Raw genomic sequence first — 23,012 nt, 5'->3', positions numbered from 1 at the left:
CAGAAAAATGTACAGTGAAATATTGGGCTGATTTGTAGCAACATCTTTTGATTTCCTGTGTTTATGCTTCCCACAAGAAGAAATTTCTTTGCATTTTTTAATATAATACACAAAGGTAGGTTTTAATTTGGCTGAACAGGCCAAATAGAAACTGGCTGACCACTACTTCAAGAATTAGTACCATCATGTTGGTCACACAGTTCAGAGAGTCATACAGTGGTTTGGGTTGAAAAGGATCCTAAAGATCATCTAGATCTGATTGACTTGCCCATAGGCAGGAGCCCTGCTGCACGTATAGCAAACAAATGCCTTTTGGGTACTCCTTGGCAGAAGCAGTGCTGAAAGGCACACAGCTCCACGTAGAGAAAAACATTTTATTGAAGGTTCTACTTGCCCAGGAACAATTTTGCTTACAAATGAGAGAAGTCAGGATTTTTTTGTTTCTCCAATACTATTTCCTTAACTCGGATCTGATTTACGCTGTATTTTAGAATTGCATTTATAGTATATATATTGAAACAAAAGAGGGAAAGCTGTGTCTCCAAAATGTAAACTGACTCAATTTACCTGTCAGCACCAAAGGAAAAAAAAAAAAAAAAAAAAAAAAAAAAAAAAAAAAAAAAAAAAAAAAAGTTTGAAGTTTCATGCACAATTTATATGATTTAAAAATTTTCAAAAATCATTATTTGGTGTTTTCACATACTGAATCTTAATGTAATCCACTTATACATGATGAAATAACTGCTGAAAATATCAGACTGCTCTTAAGTCCTGTTTCTGTCCCCTCCTAAAGCAAATAAAAATAAATGATGTAAACAGATATATCAAAAAGTAAAAAAAAATCAAACAATACTAAGGACTGAAATATTTAGTTAGAAGACTGTCCAAAGAGGGGAACTGTATCCAAGAGATAAATCAAATATATTGTTCTTCTTGAAATTACCAAGTGAAGGCTTTCTTTAAATTCATGAAATTTTCTGTTGTAATCAGCAGATTTCCAAAGAGACATATTTAGCAAAAAGTTGCTTGCTAACCTTTGAGCTTTATTCTATCCCCTCAGACTTTTTTTTTGTTTTAAATTTCTTTTTTCTTTTAAAGAATCCTTCTGGAAAACTGGTTTTGTATATATAATAACTAAGATACATATGCACATATTTTTTTTTAGATTTATATTTTTTAATATGCACTGCGTATTTTGTTGTATTCATATTTTAAAATATCTTGCACATTCAGTAAAGTAACATGAATCTTAAATGTGTGATACTAAGATATGCTGTAATAATAAGCACTAATGACTCTTGTAGTTGCAGGCAACATTCCCTGTCTTCTTGTGTCTTTTCTTTTGATAGAGTGAACAATACGTGGTTTTTCCAGGTGTCATTCCAACACCAATATAGTTTCCCAACGCTTGACCAGATCTTGCAGATCTAAGCATAGTAACTTTAATTTTAGAACAAAATTATTGAGTTGATGTCCATAATTATGTGTTAGAAAAGCATGTGACTCTGGGATATAAGATAAAACCCTCAGACGTGAGTGCTTGCCACGAAGAAAGTGGACAGACTGTTGACTACTGTGATTGTGCTTGGTGACCTTACAGATCTTTTCCAGTCTAAAATATATTAAGATTCTATGAGTGAGGTTGTTGGGGCAGACACATTTGTAGAATTTTCTCATGATTCCCCATTCTGGTTGAAGTTCATTTGTGGTACAGATGGCCTTTTTGACATTTGTAGCTTCATGGCTAGGAGAATGCTACTGGAGGCAAAGTTTAAACAAAAAATGAGGGCTATACAGTGATTGCTTTCAGACACAAGAGGTCTGAAATACAGCCACAATCACTTTTGAGTTTATTCTTGAAGTGTTACTAAGTACCTCAAAGTATTGCGCTTTATACTGGGAGCAATTCAGATACAAAAAGTGAATGTGAATGTTCTGTCTTCAAATAATTGCTTGTATTCTATTAATAGTAAAACAAATACTACAAATCAGCATGGCAGAATATCTGTGCAAGCTTCTATCTGAAGAACATTTGAGGAGGAATTTGACTACTTTTCAGTAAACAATCAGGTTCTCTACGTGACATTAAAGCGATGTCTGCCAGGCTCTGCAGGTTCTGGTGTGATTCCCTGTATGTCTCCAGCTTAGTGAGCTCAACACTGAATTTCCACAACAGGAGCCTGTCAGTCACCGTGTGTGTACCCATGTATTCTCTGAGGTAGCTTGCTTGCTTAGGGTTGATATAAGCAAGGGGTTGTAGGAAACATAAATGTGCTTGATCCATTTAGTTGCAAGAGTTAGTGAATCCTTAAATTAGTCTCAATTATGCCACTTTTTCTTTAGGTTTCGGACCATGATTTGTTGTATTACTACCTAAATATCACCAAAGGAGTGAGGAGGAGGGAGTTGGACTGGATGATGTTTATGGATCCCTCCCAACTTGAGATATTCTATAAATTTATGAATGGAAGATGTAACTGTTCCTGATCAGGCAATAAGAAGTCTCAAATTTGAGGATTTGTAATTCTAGTCTTTTATGTGGTTTACTTTTGAACAGTAATATTAAAAGTTTCATATTTATTCTTAACAGGAGAGGTGTTTTGGTAAATTAAAATTGAGAGAAGTTTCAATAGTTTTAAGACATAAATTGAAATGCCCAATAGTTTCTTAAAGATAAATGTATTTCAGAAACTTGTAATTTTAGGTCTAAAAATTAAGCTATTTATATTTGTCATTGACCACTTAGTTTTGCAAAATCTTTTAAAAAAAATATTCTTCCAAAGTATCACAGAGTGTGCTTTTGCATCTCTGTCTATCATCTATGCTAATTTTACAGTAATCAGGCTTAGCTACTAGTTCGACTCGCATATGCAAGACATACAAAAAACAAGAGAAAAGTGAAGGACTGTATTCCCAAATTTAGCAGAGTTCTGAGTGAAAGCCACTCTGATGCAGTAGCTGTTTGTTTTTTAAATTTTATTTTTCATTTAAACATAAATGGGATAGCTTCTTTAGTGTTTGTAATATCTTAAAAAAAATATTAAATTGAATTGAATATTCCTATAATGCTTTGTTTTATGCTTTGTTCTTGCCTATTTTTCTTTAGTCTCTTTAGTGTGCTGGAATTTTCCCCACAACCTTCTGTCTACCCTACAGCACTTCTAGCAGCAGATCTGTTTTCATAAATCACTTTGAGAGAAGCCAACACTCATAAAGAAAATATATGTTGATTTTTGCACAGTCCTGACATCTAATGGAAAGTTAAAATAAAGGCCACAATAAAATTCCACTGCAATTCATACCATGCTTGGTTTGTGTTCTGTGGATATGCAGTTTTTCCTTTAGATTAGAATATCATTCTGATTTTAATGGGGTTTTTTTTTTGTGAAATAAGATGGTAATGAAATGAAACACAACTAGGTTCCAGTCCTGGAATCTGTTCTTGTTTTTTCATAAAGGCAAAGCTTCACTGATGTCAATGACAGTTTTGCCTGAATCAGAATTGCAGGATTGGGCTGATAGTGTCTGACTTAATGAATTTCAAAGAGGAAATTTCATTTCATGACCAGACAGATCATTTTGGAGTGTCTTTCACAGCCAGTGAAAATGCATCTTGTGACTATGTTTTTGTTTTCCTTTTGTTTTCATGCTTCTTTAAAGCTTTTTTTTCCCCTGAGAGATGCTAGTCTAATAACAAATAAGCAGAGTGTTTTACTTGCAAGGATAATAATGAGATTAATGAAAGAGCATTTTAGAATCTTACTGAAAAATGCATGGAATTTTCTTTTATTATTTTGTTCTTTTTGGTAGTAGGACTGAAAAAGGTTTTGCTGGAACATTTTTTCTTTTTCTGTAGAAATTTGCTTTGCTGCTTTGTAACAGCAAGGCTTATTTAATTAAAAAAGACAAACTCCCACACACATTTGAGTCATCTTGGGATTGTTTAACAATCACAGATATTTAACAAGGGGTAGGGTCAGAAGAAAGAAGAGGGAGTTTGAGTCCATAATAAACAAGAGAAGAAGTGTATATAGAAGAGGGGGATGATGTTGGGGTTTTTTCTTTCTTGTTTGCTTTTACAACAGACCTTACTACCTGTTCTGCCTAATATGCACTACCTTGCAACTGATGGCATTTTTGGACTAATAAATGCAACAATTTCTAACCCCAAACAAGGTCTTTGGGGGTTGATAAAGGGAAAGTACTTATTTTTAGTACATCTGCCACGTAGAACCTATGATATGTATGGTTTAGGGACTTTTTTGTTTGGGTTTATTAAGCCAAAGCTCTATGTTCAAACCTCTCTACCAAGCTTTGCAAGTGACCCGAAACTGAGGTTACTGCTGAAGTGAGGTGACTCAGCCACAGGCAGTTTCATAGATGACACTGCCTACTGGTATGCAATCTATCCCTGATCTTAGACTTGAACTACAATGACCAGCACTCCCTCTCAGCCACACACAACATTATGTGAATGGCACAATGGAAAACAGATTTTTAGTCTTTATTTGAACAGATGTAAGTACTAACTTTTTTTCTCCCCCTCACACACTTGCTTAACATGTGAACATTTTAAATGTTACTGGATCGGAACCATGGTATCTTGCTTGCTGGACCTGCCCTTTGTAAATGTTTAGGAGAAAACATGTATTAACAGTAATTTCTCAGAAGGATGTTGTGAGGTGTTTAAATTGCTCTGTTTTACAAACCTTGTAAAGGGAGAGGTTTATAACAGCAAACCTACTGAATTCTGTCATGTGTCAGACTTCTTTTCTTATTTTTCCTGGTGTTTGAAAGTTGTGACAAAAAGGCAGGGCACTAAGGAGCTGAAACTACATTTTCAAAAAGGCTGAAAAATAGGTGATATAGGAGAGGTGGATCAAGACTGTAGAAAATATGCCTCAGGATGATCTGATTGTATTAAGGAAAATAGCCTAAATATATGCAAGTTTTAACTACAGGATGGATCTTCTTTCCCCTATGTGAGTCAGTGCAGTAGTGTTGCTTCCTGTGCCTCTTTGCCATGAAGGGGAACCATCTTTGATATGCTGTCATAATTTTAACAATGCTTTTCTCTTCTGTAGCTGCAGCACTGGAAGAGGAGATGTCCTTCTCTTCACCGTAACCTACTCTAAGGCTAAGTGGTGGTGATGTGTCCCTTTGGTCTGGAAAGGGGAGCAGGGACACAATAGTATCTACATTATCTGCATTAGATAAAACTTTGGGAAGACTTACTCTTCTTTATGGGGACACCTTTGTCTTGAATACTGACCTAACAAATTAAAAACAAAAAACAAAAAACAAAAAACAAAAAACAAACAAACAAAACCAAACAAAAACAAAACCAAAACCAAAACCAAAACCAAAAACAACCAAACCAAAAAAAAAAAAAAAAAAAAAAAAAAAAAAAAATCTGAAACTAACAACAAATTTCAGGAAAAGAATAACAGCAACCCGTAGAGCTAGATGAGCTATCTCACGTCATGGCCTCCTTTTACCTCTTTTGATATATCAAGCAGGTAAAAACTGAAATGCAACAGACTGGAGCAATGGTAGCACACTTTTCATGCAGCAAAATGAGGGATGTAATCTGAACACTAATATTGAGGATTATATGTAGTCAGGGACCATGTCTTTCAGATAAGAGTAATCAAGTAGTAGGGCATACAATTTAAACCGATGAATTTCATGTTTTAGATTACAGAGTCAGCAAGAGATGCCCAGAGCTTGTTGAGCCAACACAGGTCATTAGGACCAGACCAGGGAATACCAGTCACTTCAGTCAGAAAACCAGTTTCACTGGTGTCCCATCCTAAATGCCTCTATGCATTTAGCATGTAGCATGGGCAATAAAGAGGAGAAATGAGATATGCCCATGCCTGCATGGCTGAAACCTTAATGGCAACATCGAAGCACTGTGGAATGGCTCCTGTGACTGGAATGCTGAAATGAAAGGATACAGGACCTTTAGGAAGGACAGGCAGAGGAGAGCCCAAGAGACCTGGATGATGCTCCAGGATTGTATCCTCCAAGCTTAAGAAAAATGCATCCCTGCAAAGGGTAAATCAGTGAAGAACACCAGGAGGCCTGCATGGATGAGCAAGGAGATCCTGCACAAATTTAAACACAAACAGGTATCTTAAAGTGTGGAAACAATGGACGGTAGCCTGGGATGAATACAGAGAAATTGTCCAAACATCCAGGGATCTTGTTAGCAAAGCTAAAGTACGGACAGAAGTAAATCTGGCCAAGGACATCCAAGGTACAAAAAAAGAGCTTTTTTAGGTACACCAACAACAAAAGAAGCATGAGGGAAAATAAAAGTTCTCTCAAGAAAGACAGAAGTCCTTGTCACCAGGACAAGGAGGAGGCTGAGGAAGTGAATTATTTTTTTGCCTTGATTTACACCAGTGAATGTTAAAGCCACAGTTGCAGAAGGTAAAGCAGGGTTTGGGAGAATTAAGCACTCCTGACTGTAGAAGGCATAGTTTGACACCACCTAAGGAATCTGAAGGTACATGTATCCATGGGACCAGATGGGATACATCCATAGATCCTGAGACTACTGGCCACGGAAGTTTAACCATTATCCATCATATTTGAGCAGTCATGGCAGTCTGGTAAATTTCTCACTGACTTGAAAAGGGAAAACATAAATCTCATTTTTTAGAAACAGAAATAGGGAAGACCCAGGAAAATACAGGTCTCACCTCAGTGTCTGGCAAGATCATGAAGTGAGTCCTCCTAGAAAGTATGTTAAATACTTGAGAAATCAGGAGGTGATTGGTGGGAGCCAACATGGCCTTTCTAAGGGAGAATCATGCCTGATAAATTTGGTGGCCTTCTATGATGGAATTATAGCAGTGGTGGATATGGGAAGGGCAACAGATGTTGTCTATCTGAACTTGTGCAAAGCATTTGACACAGTCCTACATGTGTTGAGAGGTGGGTCTGTGTGGACCTCATGAAGTTCAACAAGGCCAAGTGCAAGATCCTGCATCTGGATCAGGGCAATCCCAAGCACAGGTATAGGCTGGGCAGAGAATGCATCAAGACTAGCCCTGGGGAGAAAGACTTGAGGGAGGTGTTTTTGGTGAAAAATTCAGTATGACTAGGCAATGTGCACTCGCAGCCCAAAAGGCCAACCATCACATCACAACCATCCTGTCACATCCTGTGACACAACAGAGTCATGTTCAAGGAAGATGATCCTCCTCTCTGTTCTTTTGGGCATCTGAATTTACTCATTTGTCAAAAAATACAAATAATGTTATTATGACTATGGTTACCTGTGCATATGAAGAGTAAGATGCATTACCCCCTTTTTTCTTGCAGGCACATCAAACATAGGAGGCTGGTACTAAGTGAACTAACATTTCAGGCTTCCAGTGTCAGTGGAATTTTGGTGGTTTAGCTGGAGGAAATAGTCCAATAAACTCACTTTGTCAGGGACTACTAATATTTTCCTGGTTTAATTCAGGCATAAAGCTCTGATGTAGTTTATTTGTGAGTGAATCCTAGTACCAGCTACAAAACTATGGCTCAAGTCCCCTTTGTGTAAGGAATGACTGGGAAGGAGAGGAGGTAAGAGAGCTGGGAAGCCACTCGAAGAAAAACTCAGAGTGATGGAAAACATACCTGTAAAAATAATGTGATTCTAGAACACCCAATGTTTTCAGAAATCCATTAATTCAGTACAATCTGTGCTCAGTCTGGTGGAGCTTAAATATAATGCAATTTCTGCTCCTTGTTTGAAATCTGAGCACCTTCTGTGGTGGTAGCAGGGAAATATTTCATGTCATTAGTGGTTTTGCTTTGCAACACATTTCTAAGTTGCTGAAATCGTTTGTATTTCTTCTGTTAAACTTTTCCAGGCTCTTGAGAATTGTTTAGTGCACAGTGAAAATAACTTATCAATTCAAGTATATTAAGAACTTACTGAGTTGTTAAGTTTTAATGCAGCTATTTGGATTATGTTTTTATCACTCTCTAAAGAGTCTCTGGAAAATTATTTTATATTGAATTTAGTACTCAGTTAATGTTCCTCAGCAAATATTCACCTTATTCTGAGTGTTTTACATTGCAGTAATTTTTCATTTGTATGTTAATTTGCACACACATTGGTGGTCTTTGATAGCCTTATTTGTCAATTTGGGGGGTATTTCTACTGCTGGTAGATAGGAACACTTGGTTTTAGTAAAGTCACAGAATCAACAATTGGATAATGAAAAAAACATTCCAACTAAGGATTTTAATATCTTACTTTGCTGCAAGAGTTCACACTAAAAAAGGAGATAGTGTTAATTTTTGAGTCAAAACCTTGTTTATAGACTTTGGTAACAGGTTTAGACAAAGACAAGATTTAGATAATCCTTCAAGCCTATTACTGTTTGGGGATATTTATATGTTATGTTGGTATTCAAAAGAGTTAGAGCAACAAGTGGACTTACTTACAAGGGGACACAACACAGAATACTCTTGCACTTTATTTGAAACACTGATTTTTAGAATATTTCAAACTTTTTTCATCAAATAAATATCCAGGCTGTTATAAATGATACAAGTGTCTTTGGATTTGTGAAGAGCTAAGTGGTTGTGTTATAGTGAATAAACTTCTACATTTTGTTCCTATATTAATGACAATTCTTGTCTCAAACAAAAGTGCTAAGAATAATTGGAAGGAGTACAATGACAAGGGGAAAAATCTTTCTTTTCTTCTCCCCCTTATATGTTGCTAGGGGAAAGGTAACTTCATTTTCACTGTCTTTTTATGACCTTGAGTTGTCTTGCTAAAACAGAAATATTTTCTTTAGAGGTAGCTTTGAAATAGGAGAAAGCTGCATGTACTGATTTCCTTAAACTGGCAGACTTCTTCCTCCTTGGCAGACTTCTACACAGATTCTACTCTATTTGTGCTTTTATATAAATGTGAACTTTGTGTACTGAGTACTTCTCTATATTATCTTCTTTTCCCAAGATAATCCTGGTTAAATGGAGTTCTGCCAGATAGTGATTTGCCAAGACAAATTTCCAAAAATGAATCTAGACATTACAAAATAAATGTATCAGTATTGCTGAATGAAATATAAATATTTCCACTTTCAGAGTAATTTGAATATGTGCTTTGGGAAACACTGGATTTTTTGTCAGTCAAAGGAAGATGGCTTATTGTGACCAAGTAGTTTGGATACTGGTGGGATTAGTGCTTGTGCAAAGGGGAGCATGCATGGGTATATGCAATCACACACTTTTTTTTTTTAGACAAAACACCTCCACAACAACTGAATATATGAGATCAGTATCTTAGTGTAAATGAGATGTTTGTTTATACTACTAACTTGATACAGAATTCTGTCAGTTGTACAATGAAATGCTTGTTGCCAAGATGCCAGTAATTAACTTCCACCTAGAATAAAATGCCTTTTATTTTCAAAAAAAGAATTAAAAGATCATTTAAACTCTTGCTTTTTTGAATCATTAAATTTAAATAGAGATATTACTTGTGATTTCATGGGTTTGTGAGGTGATAATGTGTGTGCTGTCCCCATGGGATCAAGATCTAGACAAGAGTGGTGTTACACCTCAGTCAATGAGATGTCCCAAAGAGAGCCAAAGCATAAGGTTTTGTGGATGCAGCCAAGAAGTGAATCATAAAATGATTCCACAGATAGAAAAGTTTATGGAACATTTAAACTTTCATACTGTTTCAACATGAGCAATGGAACAGAAAAGAGTTGAAAAGAGAATATCTATTTTATAACCTGGATATAAGATCTACTACTTTGAATTAAAGGTAATCTATTTCTAAGCAAATTAATAAGGAAGTTCAGGGATATTTGTTCCTGAAACCAAAGTCTGATCTGCCACTGGACATGTGCAGGCAACTCTATTCATGCTGAAGCCCTTCAGGCTGTCATTGCTTTCAGCAGTGATCATGCAAGACTCACCCTTGTGGCCACCATATTCAGTGTTAGTAAGGTTGAGAGAGCTTTTTCTTGCCCATTGCAATCTGACCTTTTGATGACTGTTTTTTGGTTTTGTTTGTTTCTTCTGGGTGTTTTGTTTGATTTTTTTTCTCTCAAGTAAATTGTATTTATTGCAGTGCAAAAGTAGGTCTTGAACTGCATCAGGAAAATAAAATCCAGAAATACAGTTAATCACATATTTTCTCTTATTAAATATTAATAGAGCATTCAGTGTATCTATTAATAAGTGTTTAGCTCCACTAAACCTTCAGGTGTACTCTTTAAGAACTACAAATACTATAAAAACAGCTATCAGGATTTTTTCCTGTTACATGATTTCAGGATAGCAGTTAACTCATTGTGGGAACAAGTTTCTGGCTGGAAACCTCATCACCCATTGCCAATTACTGGCTCTGAAGCTATTCATAAAATAAGAAAGTTACACCTTACATTAAAGGTGAAAACTATGACTTTATTTGTATTAAATTTTATTCATGTTTGTGAAAATAACCTAAAATGGCTAAAAACAGCTCAGTTAGCTTCTGTGGTATGGATTATTAAATGTAATATGCACGCCAGTCTGACATTGCCATGTCCTGTGTTGTCTCTGACTTGATCTGTTACAAGCCTAGGCCAAATCTTTTACTAAGAGATAAACTTCTATTAAATCCTTCAAATCTTCCACTAAAACCTCAGCAGATTCTTTTTTTCCTACTGTGTTATACTTTAGGGAACTACATCTGGCCTCTAAACTACATTTTCTGAAGAGGAGTTGTCCAGCTTGATCTTGCTCCTGACAAGGTTTTAGTATGATTCAATTTTAAGACAGATATGTTGCACAAAAGTATTTCTGGGTTTGAGTCCTGACTATTAACATTATTTAGGCAGTTCTGCAACACTGCAAAGCTTTGTGCTGAGCAGCAGTGTCCTGCAAGTAATTACAATTTTAAACTTCTGTTTCCAAAAGGCTTTTTTGTGCAGAATTTTTGAAGTTTCTGTATTTTAGGAAGGATTAAACAGTCTGATTAATAGTTTGGCTTGTATTTGATTTTATAGAGTTTTGTGTATCATCTAATACATTTTGGAATAAATGCTGGATTAGGTAAATTTTTATTTAGCCAGTTTTGGTCCTGTTTCCTGGATGTTGCAGTGCAGAAGTATACAAGATGCTGAAAACGATTGCTTTTCAGTTTTCTGCTTTCAGTAGAGTCCACTAGTCTAAAAGCTAGATTCAACAATAAATATATGCATGGATCAGACATATTTATTGTTGTAAGTAATCATGGTTTATCCACATCTTAATGGCTGATGTTAAATGCATTGACACTTAGTCCTCTCAAATTTCAAAACTTTATTATGAAAAATAATAAACTATAGTAAAATGAGGTTTTAATGCACTTTTATGTTTGCACAACCAATCCTTGCTCAGTCTTCTCAATGTTCAGTGACTAGTGAAGATTTGAGAAGCTATTAGTTGGAAGTGTGAGCCTTTTGAGGCAGATGACTCATGAGTGGCTCAGTAATAGACAGAACAAACAATTTCTGTATATAGACTTTATGAAGAGGGAGGAAATTTTTCCAGGCTAATATTTCTACCAATGTTATCTAGGAATTGTGGCACATTAAAAATGGCTCAAATTTAGCCAGGAAACAAGACAACCCTCCTTTTCCCCAAGTAGTCGAAGAAAAATTACTTACATTTCTGCTTAATGCTGGGTAAGGATCTGTGGTAACATGGGCAGATGAATATTTGGCTTTCTTTTGTGTTGAAGACTGGAATGTATATGAGAGCAATCAATCACATACTTTGACTTATATACCTGGTTCACAGATTATCTCTCTCCCCCCTTTAAGTGAACCTCTTTCTTCCCACTGCAAGATTCTGACCTTAAACCTTAAGGAACTGATGAGAAAGGGAGAACATAGCATTACCAGAAATATTGTTCCAGATTTTTTTTCAGGATCCAGGTAATCTGTTATGAAAATTCATGGGTTCAGATGTATAAAGTTTCATTTAATTTGTTATACTCTGCCTTTGTTCCTAGCATGTAGTCAATACTAAATTTTTTCACTGTTTTCCAGTTAATCTCACCTAACATTTTAAACACTGATGAATCATTAGCCACTCTTTTTTGTTAATAAAATTCACAAACTAAAATTTGCACTTACAGCTATATGCAAACTCTATAGTTTCTACTGAGATATAAAAATCTTGAATTTATCTCTGTTTGAAAGATTTTAATGCAATTACATCAGAACTTTGACTTGCAGTATTACATAAAATATAGCAGCCTTTTACAATGCAGTTACAGAAGCTGTCATACTTTATTGCTACTTGTGCTACAATAATTCAGAATGATAAGGTTTATTCAGGTTTATTCATTTTTCTCCTGAGTGATATTAGATGTAATTGAAATGAATATGATACTCTGTATTGTTTGTGAATCCATCACTGTGTTTCTGAATAACAATATTGAAACTCTTTATAAGCCTTTTGCTGTTTTTCACCAAACACCATAAGTTTAATTAGAGAGTTTAAAGTTAAACACTCCAATACTCTGTTGGGGTTGGGGGTAGGATATCTACTTTCAGTGAGCTGGGAGTATAAGAGATGAGATCCAGAAAGGAATCAGGATCTGAAGTTCTCTTCTGTTCAAGTTTCAAGGTGAAAAATTCACCTGGTGGTGTTGGTATCTATCAATGAAATTATTCAGTGGTTTTCTAAATATACCCAGAAATGCTTAATCTCTGCCAAGATAAGCAGCATACTGTGGGGTTTTTTGGAATTTTTGTTTGTTTTTTTGAGGTTTCTTTGGTTTTATTCATAGTTTCTCCCACCTAAGTCTTTGTCCAGTGATTAAAAACATCACTCGAGATATAGGAAATTTGCTTTAATTCTACCTTATTCTATTTGTTTGTCAACATTTATTTGATGTCAGTCACTGAATTTTGAGTGAGACTAGCAGATGCAAGGTAGCAGCAGTAAGGGAAACATTAGGTTTTCATGTGCACATGAGGAAGCCAGGATTTCTTAATCATTTTTACCTATTGACATTCTGGTTGCAGACACAGGTGACAGCTAGAAATGGGAATATTACTACTGTGGGATGTGGAGGAATCTTCTAATACTTCTCTGTCTCCAAACCTCCTTACTACTTATTGCATGAAATAAAGTTACTCTGAGAATGATAGACATTTTGGACATTGGGTGATGAAGGGAGAATAAGAATGGAAATTTTTGATGGACTTGCATGGGCAATGGAAAACAAAAAACACCAGAACACAAGGATTTGTATGTGACATAAATGGATGTGTTTCTAGGTCTTAAAAAAAAACCCCCAAAAACTATGTTACCTCTCAGGATAGAAAAATATTTCAGAATACAAAGCTGCAAACACAGTATTTAAAAATATATTTTTCAAAAGTAAAGACGTAAGTATTAAGTAAACTTCATATTTCTAGCATTACTTCACCTAAAGCATTTGCATCTAGTAGAGATTTGCATTAGGAGTGATTGTGTTAGTTGCAAGAGTCCTTCAAGGCAAAACTGAAATTTCATAATGTAATGTGGTATTTTTTATTGAATAATAGAGCACTTTGACATCTTATGTGAAAACAATAAGAATTCAAAACTAGTGTGTTTTCCACTAAGTATAACTATGTATGAATTGGCTAATACTGTTGAAATGGTGAAACTGGAAGGAAATGTAAAGCTTACACATACTACCTGAGTTTTATTCTGTTTCAGTAGGTAATAAGGGCAAAAAGAAGCAGATAAAAAATCGGCTTTATACCAGGTTTTTATGCTGAAAATGTAATTATTTGGAAAATGCAGAGTCTAATACAGTAAATAAAAAGCTTAAAATCTATCTGAAGAACTAATACACCTTTTTCCTGCTACAGAGTCAGCTCTGATTTTAACATTTCTTTTTTGCAAGACAGCTAAAACTAGATAACTTTATGGAACTTGGTTCCTAGCAAAACCTACACTGCAATAAAAATAAAATATTTTTTTTCTGGTTTGGCTTGTGGAGTTCAGCATGAACACTTTGAGATTTCAAAATGACTTATTTTTAATTTTGTTCTTGGGAGTGATGTTTGAAAGAAATTATGTCTAACTTCCTAGCAAAACATTAATAAAAAAGATATCTCCAAGAAAAATCTTACTATGCAGAACAAATGTGCATTTAATATCTGATAAAAAGTATGCGTCATGTCTAAGTATCAATATATATGTAAAACAGGAGAGGGAAATAAATCTACATGGTAAATAAAAAGTGTACTTTTGCTCTTGCCAATACTCTTACCTGGCAAGAATTCCTTGTAAGCTTTCCTGAAATTTCTTCTCACTGACAGTTTGCACAGCAGGGCTTTATGCACTGTCTCAGGTATAGGTTTATGGTGATTCTTTTTACCATGCCTTTTCTCAATCCACCTTTTCTGTTTCTACAATGGAGTGTACCCTTTTGTGCTTGTATGCTGTGAGAGGGATTGTTTTAGGATGAAATGACTATGTGTGACAGCAATATGAGGAGCCTGAAATAACACTTGTGAGAGTTCTGCATCCTGGCAGGGCTGGGTGTCCAATGCTTGCAGACAGTGCTACAGAGTTAGAACTTAAACCTTTGCTCACAGATAATACTAAACCCCAAAATTTGACTCTAGCTTAACTGATTTCCCTGAATTTTTGTTGTTGTTGTTATTTTCAAATAACTCTATGTGTATACTTAGAAACTTGATCTGATTTCCAGGTAGTCAAGCTCAGAATCTTTTGAATTGAGGGCGAGATCACAAGGTTAGTGTCAGTGTGCAGTACCTAAGATTCTCCTAGAAGGCTTTGAATGATCTGACCTCTTAAGATTAGTGTTTCCACTCTCCTATTTCTGTGAAGATCTAGTATTTTTTTCTCCAGACCTTCTTGGACAATGATCTTCCAATCTATACATTTGTAAATAGAAGAATATCTTAATTTGGTTTTTTTTAACCTTCCACCTTTAACTTTACAGGCCTTTACTGAATAAGATAGCAGAACTGAAGAAATAACTGCATAGACCTCAGAAAGAGATTACAAAATTTGCAACTATATATATTGTTCAAGAAGAGAAAAGTTTTCTTCCTGCCCCAGCTGGGCTTTTATCCTGCTCCCTCTGGGCTTTCAGTTGGCTCTCTTCATCTATTTTCTGGGTGGTCACCCTTGCTCTTTGTTTTTCCTTCCCACTGGTTTGAAGCTTCAGTTGGCATAGTCGTCACAGTAATACATGAGACAAAACAGTCTGAAGTATAAGTAAAAGCAAAGTAGAAGTTTTAAAGACTTCAGTTATACATGTGATACAATGTAAACCCATGGTCTGTATTAAAAAATACATGATCAGTACTCTTTGAGTTTGGATGTTTTAATTCTAAACTAATCTTTTGTTTCATAAATCTTGTCTACACAAATCCTAAATTAAAATTGAAGCATTTTTAAGGGTAAGGATAATAATGTAATTTACGGGTAAGGATTTGAGTCTCTCCCTTCCTAGTCTAATTAATCTTTGGGGTTTTTTGAAGGAAAAAGAGCTGTAGACTTTGTGCAAGTAACACTGCCTTGCCCCATCTGGAATCTGCCTGGAGCAGAGATGGCCCAGCATTGCTTGCCTTGCTGTTAGCTAGTCTGGCTGTGAGACTGGGTCCCGCAGCACAATACTAAAAGCAAAATCTCTTTTTCCTTGTCTCTCTGAAATATTTGAGAACATAAATTCTGCTGAATTTTGTTGACAAAGATATTATTGACAGATATTATTATACTATATCATTTTTGTAACAAGTCCTCAAATCCTACTGTGCATTTGTAAATAGATTTTCTTCAGCACAATTTCAGAAATTTTGAACATAAAATATGTATTTTAGAAAAGGGACAAAAATTCTATCATATTATTTTCTAATAGAAAAAAGCCCATACTGGTATGACTGTTTATAAAGATGTAAAATTAAACAATGGATTTTGTTTTCTGCAACATTTTGATAATAAGGCACTTGCATACCAACATAGATATGAAATATGCTCAGAATTACTGAGTATACAGGAGAGTATACTCCCCATTATACATCCATCTCATAAAGCCAGACCTCTGGCTCTTGTAAAGATGAGTTTCAATCCAAGCTCACTCAAACATGAAGCTTTTGCCAAAGTTTAATGCTTTACTTAGTTGCAACATCCAAAACACATGCAGACACATCTCTTCCTCCTTTTCTCCTAAATTATTTTGGTTTGTCTTTATTTCATAACTACTTTTTTCAGTGTCAGTGTTTCAGTTAAGAAATCTGGAAGAGAATGTTTGAATATAAAAATTCCTATTGATATCACATTTGCATTAAAAGAGAGTTTGCCTAAGGTGTTTCTCTTTCATTGTCAGTAACAGAATAAATGGTGAACTTTTATCTCCTAGTGTAATCTTACATTCTGCAAAGTAAATGTGCAGTCATTCTTAATTCCTGGGGTATTCAGACATGAATTTTCATGCCACCAAATTGGAGGCAAATACTGTTATAGTGCAAACATTGTTATAATAAAATATGAGACTGGTTTTGCCCTATTTTTGCACATTATTTTAGTAGAAGTGCCACACTTCATTGCTAGTTCACAATTCTGCCTTAGCCATTAGTGTCAAAAAATTATATTCTCAATTGAAACAGAACTAATTTATATCCCAGATTGTTTAGCACCATCATCTAGATCTGAAAATTCAAACCAGAATAGCTGTGACTTGATTTTTAAATTTTAAAATATTTTTTAAACAAAAGAAAATCAAGGAGTGATGAACATATTTCAGAAATCAAAACATTGTCTTGATTCAATGGAAATCAATTATCTCTAATTCTGGAACACTTCCTAATGGAAAAAAAAAAAACCCACAAAACTCAGTTTAAAATTATTAAGTAATAATTATTGTATTACTCTAATTTTACAGCAATTAAATAATGTAGTGTAGGTAACATCTGATATTTTACTGATGGGATAAATCTTTGACATGTTAAAATACTGACTTTCACAAACATGGAGCCTATTATCCTTAGAAATGTCTGTACATTTTTTTTTTCTTCAGAATTTTCTGTTGTTTAGTCACATTTCATGAGCCTAGTAAGCATGGTATTGACAAGTCTTGGGTGCTGTGCTGGAAGATAGATCCAAGTAATGCAAGTTCTCAGTCATGGAGGAAAGAAAGGGCATAGCACATGTGTGGAGGGAACCTTTTATATTGCTATAGTTTAGAGTAATAGGATATTGTATAGGTTCTTACAAAGTAGCAATGGAATGTAGTTATGCTTTCAAGTCTCTCTTGTGGTGGAAAATATGTTCTGGGACAGGTAGGTCAGACAGGAAATCAATATTGAAGACCTGCTGCTGGCTAAGGTCAGACCCATCAGCAGTGGTGGTGACATGTCTGGGATAATAGATATAAGAGGAGAAAAAACAGAACAAAACAAAACAAATCTTTGCAATTGCAGCCAGAGAGTGCTTTGAGAATGTCAGAGAAACAACTTTGTAGACACCAAGGTCAACGAAAGAGAGGGAGGAGGCTCCAGGTCTCCCACGTACTGGAGCAGAAATTCCCCTTCACGTGAAGACCATGGTGAGGCACCTCTCACCCTGTAGCCTGTAGAGGTCCAGAGTGGATTAGGGTTCCCCCTGCAGTCCCTGGAGTACTCCATGCTGTAGCAGGTGGATACCCAAAGGAGGGGTGTGACCCTGTGGGAAACTGGTACTGGAGAGGGCTCTTGGCAGGACCAGTGGACACATGAAGAAAGAAAAGCCTGTGCTGCAGCAGCTTTGCTGGCAGCACTTGTGACCTCACAGGGGATCTCAGTGGAGCAGTTTGGGAAGAACTCCAGCCAGAGGGAGGACTCACTTTAGGGAAGTTAGTGGAGGACTGTATCCCATGAGAGGGACCCCACACTGGAGCAGAGCAGTCTTTCTCCTGAGGAGGAAGTAGCAGCAGAAACAACATATGATGAACTGATCACAGAATCACAGTATCACAGAATCATTAGGTTGGAAGAGACCTCCAGGATCATCAAACACAATCCCACCCTCAACTAAACCACGGCACCAAGTGACACATCCAGTCTTAAACACATCCAGAGATGGTGAATGTACCACCTCCCCAGGTAGAGCATTCCAATACTTTATTACCCTTTCTGTAAAAATCGTTTTCCTAATATCCAGCTTATATTTCCCTTGGCACAGCTTAAGTCTGTGTCCTCTCATTCTGTCAGTTGCTGCCTGAAGAAAGAGACCAACCCCACCTGACTACAATCACCTTTCAGGGAGTTGTAGAGAGTGATAAGGTTGTCCTTGAGTCTCCTTTCCTCCAGGCTGAACAACCCCAGCTCCCTCAGCCGTTCCTCACAGGGTTTGTGTTCCCAGCCCTTCTCCATCCTCACTGTCTCCTCTGGACGCACTCAAGCATCTCAATGTCCTTCCTGAACTGAGGGGACAGAGCTGGACACAGCACTCGAGGTGTGGCCTCACCAGTGCCCAGGACAGGGGAATAATGACCTCCCTGCTCCTGCTGGTCACTCTATTCCTGATCCAAGCCAGGTGCCCTTGGCCTTCTTGGCCACCAGGGCACTCTGCTGGCTCATGTTCAGCTGCTGTCACCAGAACTCCCAGGTCCTTCTCTGCCTGGACACTGTCCAGCCACACCATCCAGAGCCTATAGCGCTGCAGGGGGTTATTGTGGCCAAAGTGCAGGACTCGGCACTTGGACTTTTTAAACTTCATCCCATTGGACTCTGCCCATCCATCCAACCATTCCAGGTCTCTCTGCAGAGCCCTCCTCCCTTCCAATATATTGGCACACGCTCCCAGCTTGGTGTTGCCTGCAAATTTACTAATGAAAGACTCATTACCCTCATCCATGTCATCAATAAAACTATTAAACAGAACTGGTCCCAGTACAGACCCCTGGGGAACACCACTGGTGGCTGGTCACCAGCTGGATGCTGCCCCATTCACCATCACTCTCTGGGCCCGGCCATGCAGCCGGTTCCTAACCCAGCACAGAGTGCTCCTGTCCAAGCCGTGGGCTGCCAGCTTTTTCCAGCTTTTTGATGGCAATCTTTGATTATCTATTTGTACCTCAGAATTCCTATGGGTTTTGTCTGACCTGCATTTAAATACAGTCTTAAACTGGACCCATGGTACATGCAAATAAAGATGGCTTGAGCAGGACGATAGCTGTTACCCCAGCCTCCATCTCCAACGTCTTGATATTTTGTCCAAGAAAGAATTGCCTTCCTTCCGTCAGTGGTGAGGTGGCCGTTTGAAGTGCTAAGTTAACATATTTGAATTTTAGGTGTAAACATTTGTAGTGTGTTTAATTATTTTTTTGTTCCTTCTTTGGCTCATTGAAGATTTCTGCAAGTAATAGCATATATTCACTGTGGAATGCTTACACATCCTCATGTCTATTACTTGCTTATTTTAAAATTAAGTACATGAGCTGGAAGAGATTCCTGCTTTCCACCAGTGGGTAGTGGTGAACTTCTGCTGCTTTGATTCTCTGGTGCTTTCCTGGGGTTTTGGACAGGAAACCATTAGACTGCTTAATGGAAACCTGTCTGTTTAATCAAAAGATTGTTAAAATCAATTTTTTATATTTCAGTAAGCTGATATTTCAGAGAATTCTTGGGCAAGAATTTTCCAACTGACTTCTACTCTGATATTTAAATTAATGGACATTGCCAAAACAAAATTTCACTTTATATAAATAACAAGGCAAAATGCCATTGGACACAATATATGTTTTATTTTTTTATTAAAGACATATGATTTATTAAAGATGTGATTTAATTGTGGTCATAAATGAAGAGATACACACAATACACACAACTGAAATTGGTTCTCCTGCAGAACAGGAATTCTAGACATTGATCTGATCAGCAAACCAAAATTTAACGTAGAAAAGTTTATGGATAGTCTCAAAAAAAAAAAAAAAAAAAAAAGAAACTCTCTATGTCCATCAATAATTTGGTCATATTACTAGCATTGTTGGCTCAGAGTGAAAATTGTTGATATTTTAATTTGAATGCTATCATTCCATATTTTCTGAGGAATTTTAATTTATTTAATGTATGGTAAAAGTCATATTTCAGAGCTGTACATGGATTAAAAAGCCTAGAATGGAGGATCCCTTACAGCAGGACAAAATTACTCAAGTACGTGCTAGAGTCAAGATGACTACTCGCATTATTTTCACTGATAATGTAGTTCTTATGGGCTGGAGGGTAAGTGAGACATTGATATAAATATTCTTCTGTTTTCTAGGTCTTGATTTTTTTTTTAATTTTTTTTAAAGATAAATGTCTGTGTTTTATCATCTTTCACTGAATGTTTTAAGTTTTGGAGAACAATAAGAGTTGTAGATTGGATAGTCCTTTTCCATGACATATTTCTTTTAACTAAAATCACAATTAGGAAACTTAGTGTGACAAAAAGGCTGTGCCCCATCTCTGGAAGTGTTGAAAGCCAGTTTGGATGGGACTTTGAGCTGGGAAAATGCCTCTGTCCCTGGCAGGAGTGTTGGAATTAGATGATCTTTAAGGTCCTTCTCAAAAAAATCATTCTATGAATCTATAATTAGATGTGGAATCTAAACCAAATAAGAACTCTAGCCCCATACCAGAATTTATTAGGAAGTAACATAATTCTTTCTGTGGCAGTGTGTTAATTTAATCAGTTAGGCTTTCTATACTTTTGTACTTGTTGGGTTCCCTGTATCCCACCCCTCGATTGTTCCTTTGTTCACATGACTCACATGACTTCGGCACCTGCCATGTGGCACACGGTTAGCTGCCTGTCATGTCTCCCGCCTTTGTAAACCCCTCCTATTTTTCCCCTGATTAGTCCAAGCGATGTTCTATTACACCTGTATCCCCTGGCAACCTGCCCCGGTTGGCTGGCAGTGGCTGGCCACCCCCTTTGTCCCCCCTCCGAATCCTTCGGACAAAAACCCCCGCACCCCTCTCCCCCCGAACAGTTTCGGGCTGAGGAGGTGTTTGCAATAAACCCTCTGTTCGTCTGAAATTGTTTCCTCCTTTCTTCCCACTGCCCGTCGAGTCTCCATCGCTCGCATAAGCCTCTGCCAGGCAAAGAACCCACGGGAGTCAGTACTGCTTGCGAGCTTGCAGACTGACCCCCTAACACTCTGTCGCTGTGTCTGGGCCAGCGGTGACAGAGCCCGTTGGCTTTCTGTGAGCACACCGACGCAGGTGTGGCGCCCACCGTCTGGCACTGGAAAGGGGCTTTCAGCGCCTTTACGGAGCCCACGGGCAGGATTGGTGCGTCTCAGCAAGGAGCTGAGCTCACCTGAAATAATCCCTGGACGTCACATCGGCCCGGGTTTGAGCGCCCTCCGCGAGGGACCGCTCCCCGGGGAAGAGGAGGGCAGCCGTCTCCGCCGCGTCCCGGAAGACGGTCCTTCTCCGGCGGTGGATCTTCTGGAGCAGCTTTGGAGCACCACGCCAGGGGTTCGTAAGTAAGCAGACCCCCCTAGTCCGCGGGGCGGGTCAGTGGGAACGGCGTTTCCCTTTCTGGCAGCCTGTGGGGGACAGCACCCCCCTGGCTGAGGTCGCGCGGCCCCCGGGATTTGGGTTTTTTGGCCCCTGTCCCGGGCTCACCCCCCCTTGGCGGTTTTTCGTTCCCTCGGTTGATTTAAAGCTTTTATTTTTGTGCGCAAGCGCGAGCTTGCACGGCGCGGCTGCCGGCAGGCGCGGGTTTTCGCCGGCCAGCCAGTTTCGGTTTCGCCGCGTGCGCCGGCTTTTTGCAGAGCGGTCGGGCGCGTGAAACAGCGGTTTTAAAAAGCGCGGCGGCGGGTTTTTTTTCGTTGCGTCTTTCGTTTGCTAGCTCCAGAAATCACGCAGGCAGAATGGGTGCTTCTCTGTCTGCTTCCCAGAAAGGAGTGTTTTACAGTTGCGTTGCGTTGTTAGAAGTTAATAAAGTTAAGTTCTCTAAGGATTGTTTAAAAAAGCTGGTCCGATGGCTTTTCCTGCACTACCCGACGGCGTCCCCGCCGATGGTACACAGCCCCCGGTTTTGGGAACTGGCAGAAAAGAAACTGTTACAATTAGGTAACGCCGGGGAAAAGAACACACAGAAATTAGCCTTTTTAATTTTGCAATTAAAGACGGCAGCGACGAAAAAGGGAGTGCAGAAAAGCTCTCAGGAACCCCAGCTACCCCCGGTTTCCCTTCAACCCAATCCCAGCCCCTCTGCCCCGAGAAAGGGGATTTTGAGGAAAGCGGCAACTCAGAGAGTTGTCCGCCCAGACTCTCCGAAAAATTCCCGGCCCCCGAGCCCCAGTAGCCTGGGACAGACTGCTGGGGACCCCTCGGAAGGCTCTGGCCAAGCTGACCGAGGACCTTTCCTTCCCCCTGCTTCCCCGAATTTCAAACCCAAGGTTCAGTTTAATTTAAACGCGTCACACTGGCCACAAAATGGCGGCAGTGACCCACCTAATGGCGCCCACTCCTCCACGTGGCCGCCACCCTTCCCCCATCCCCTGAACCCCTTTCTTCCCTCCAACCCCTTCCTTCCCTCAGCTCCTCCCTCCGCCCCTCCCGTAGCCCCTTCCCGGACCCCTCCCGCCTCCCCAAAGGTCCCGCCCACTCACCCTGCCCCTCGACACGCCCCTGAGGCAGGGCCGAGTCCCTCTCCCCGCCCCGGAAGGACGCCATCTTGCCGGCAATTTTCCCACGCCCTCTCTTCTGGTTCCCACGGTTGGGAACCGGAAGAAATGAGCGAGGGTGAGCCGGGGGTCACTCTCTCTGCTGCGCCTGTCACCTACCGCAGAACACGTGGTGGTGACACACCAAAACCTAATTGGCATGCCTTTTCCCAAAGCATCATTCGGGATTTATGCAAGGCGCACAAGGAATATGGCAGGGAGAGTCCCTACTTCCGTGGCCTCCTCACTGCTGATCTCGCAGGTGTCCATGTTGTTCCAGCAGACCTCCGGCAGCTTTTCTCTTGCCTGATGAATGGCACAGAGTTTAAGCTCTGGGATG

This window comes from Prinia subflava, chromosome 7 (genome assembly GCF_021018805.1).
Source record: "Prinia subflava isolate CZ2003 ecotype Zambia chromosome 7, Cam_Psub_1.2, whole genome shotgun sequence".
NCBI lineage: Eukaryota > Metazoa > Chordata > Aves > Passeriformes > Cisticolidae > Prinia > Prinia subflava.
This window is presented reverse-complemented; position numbering follows the sequence as displayed.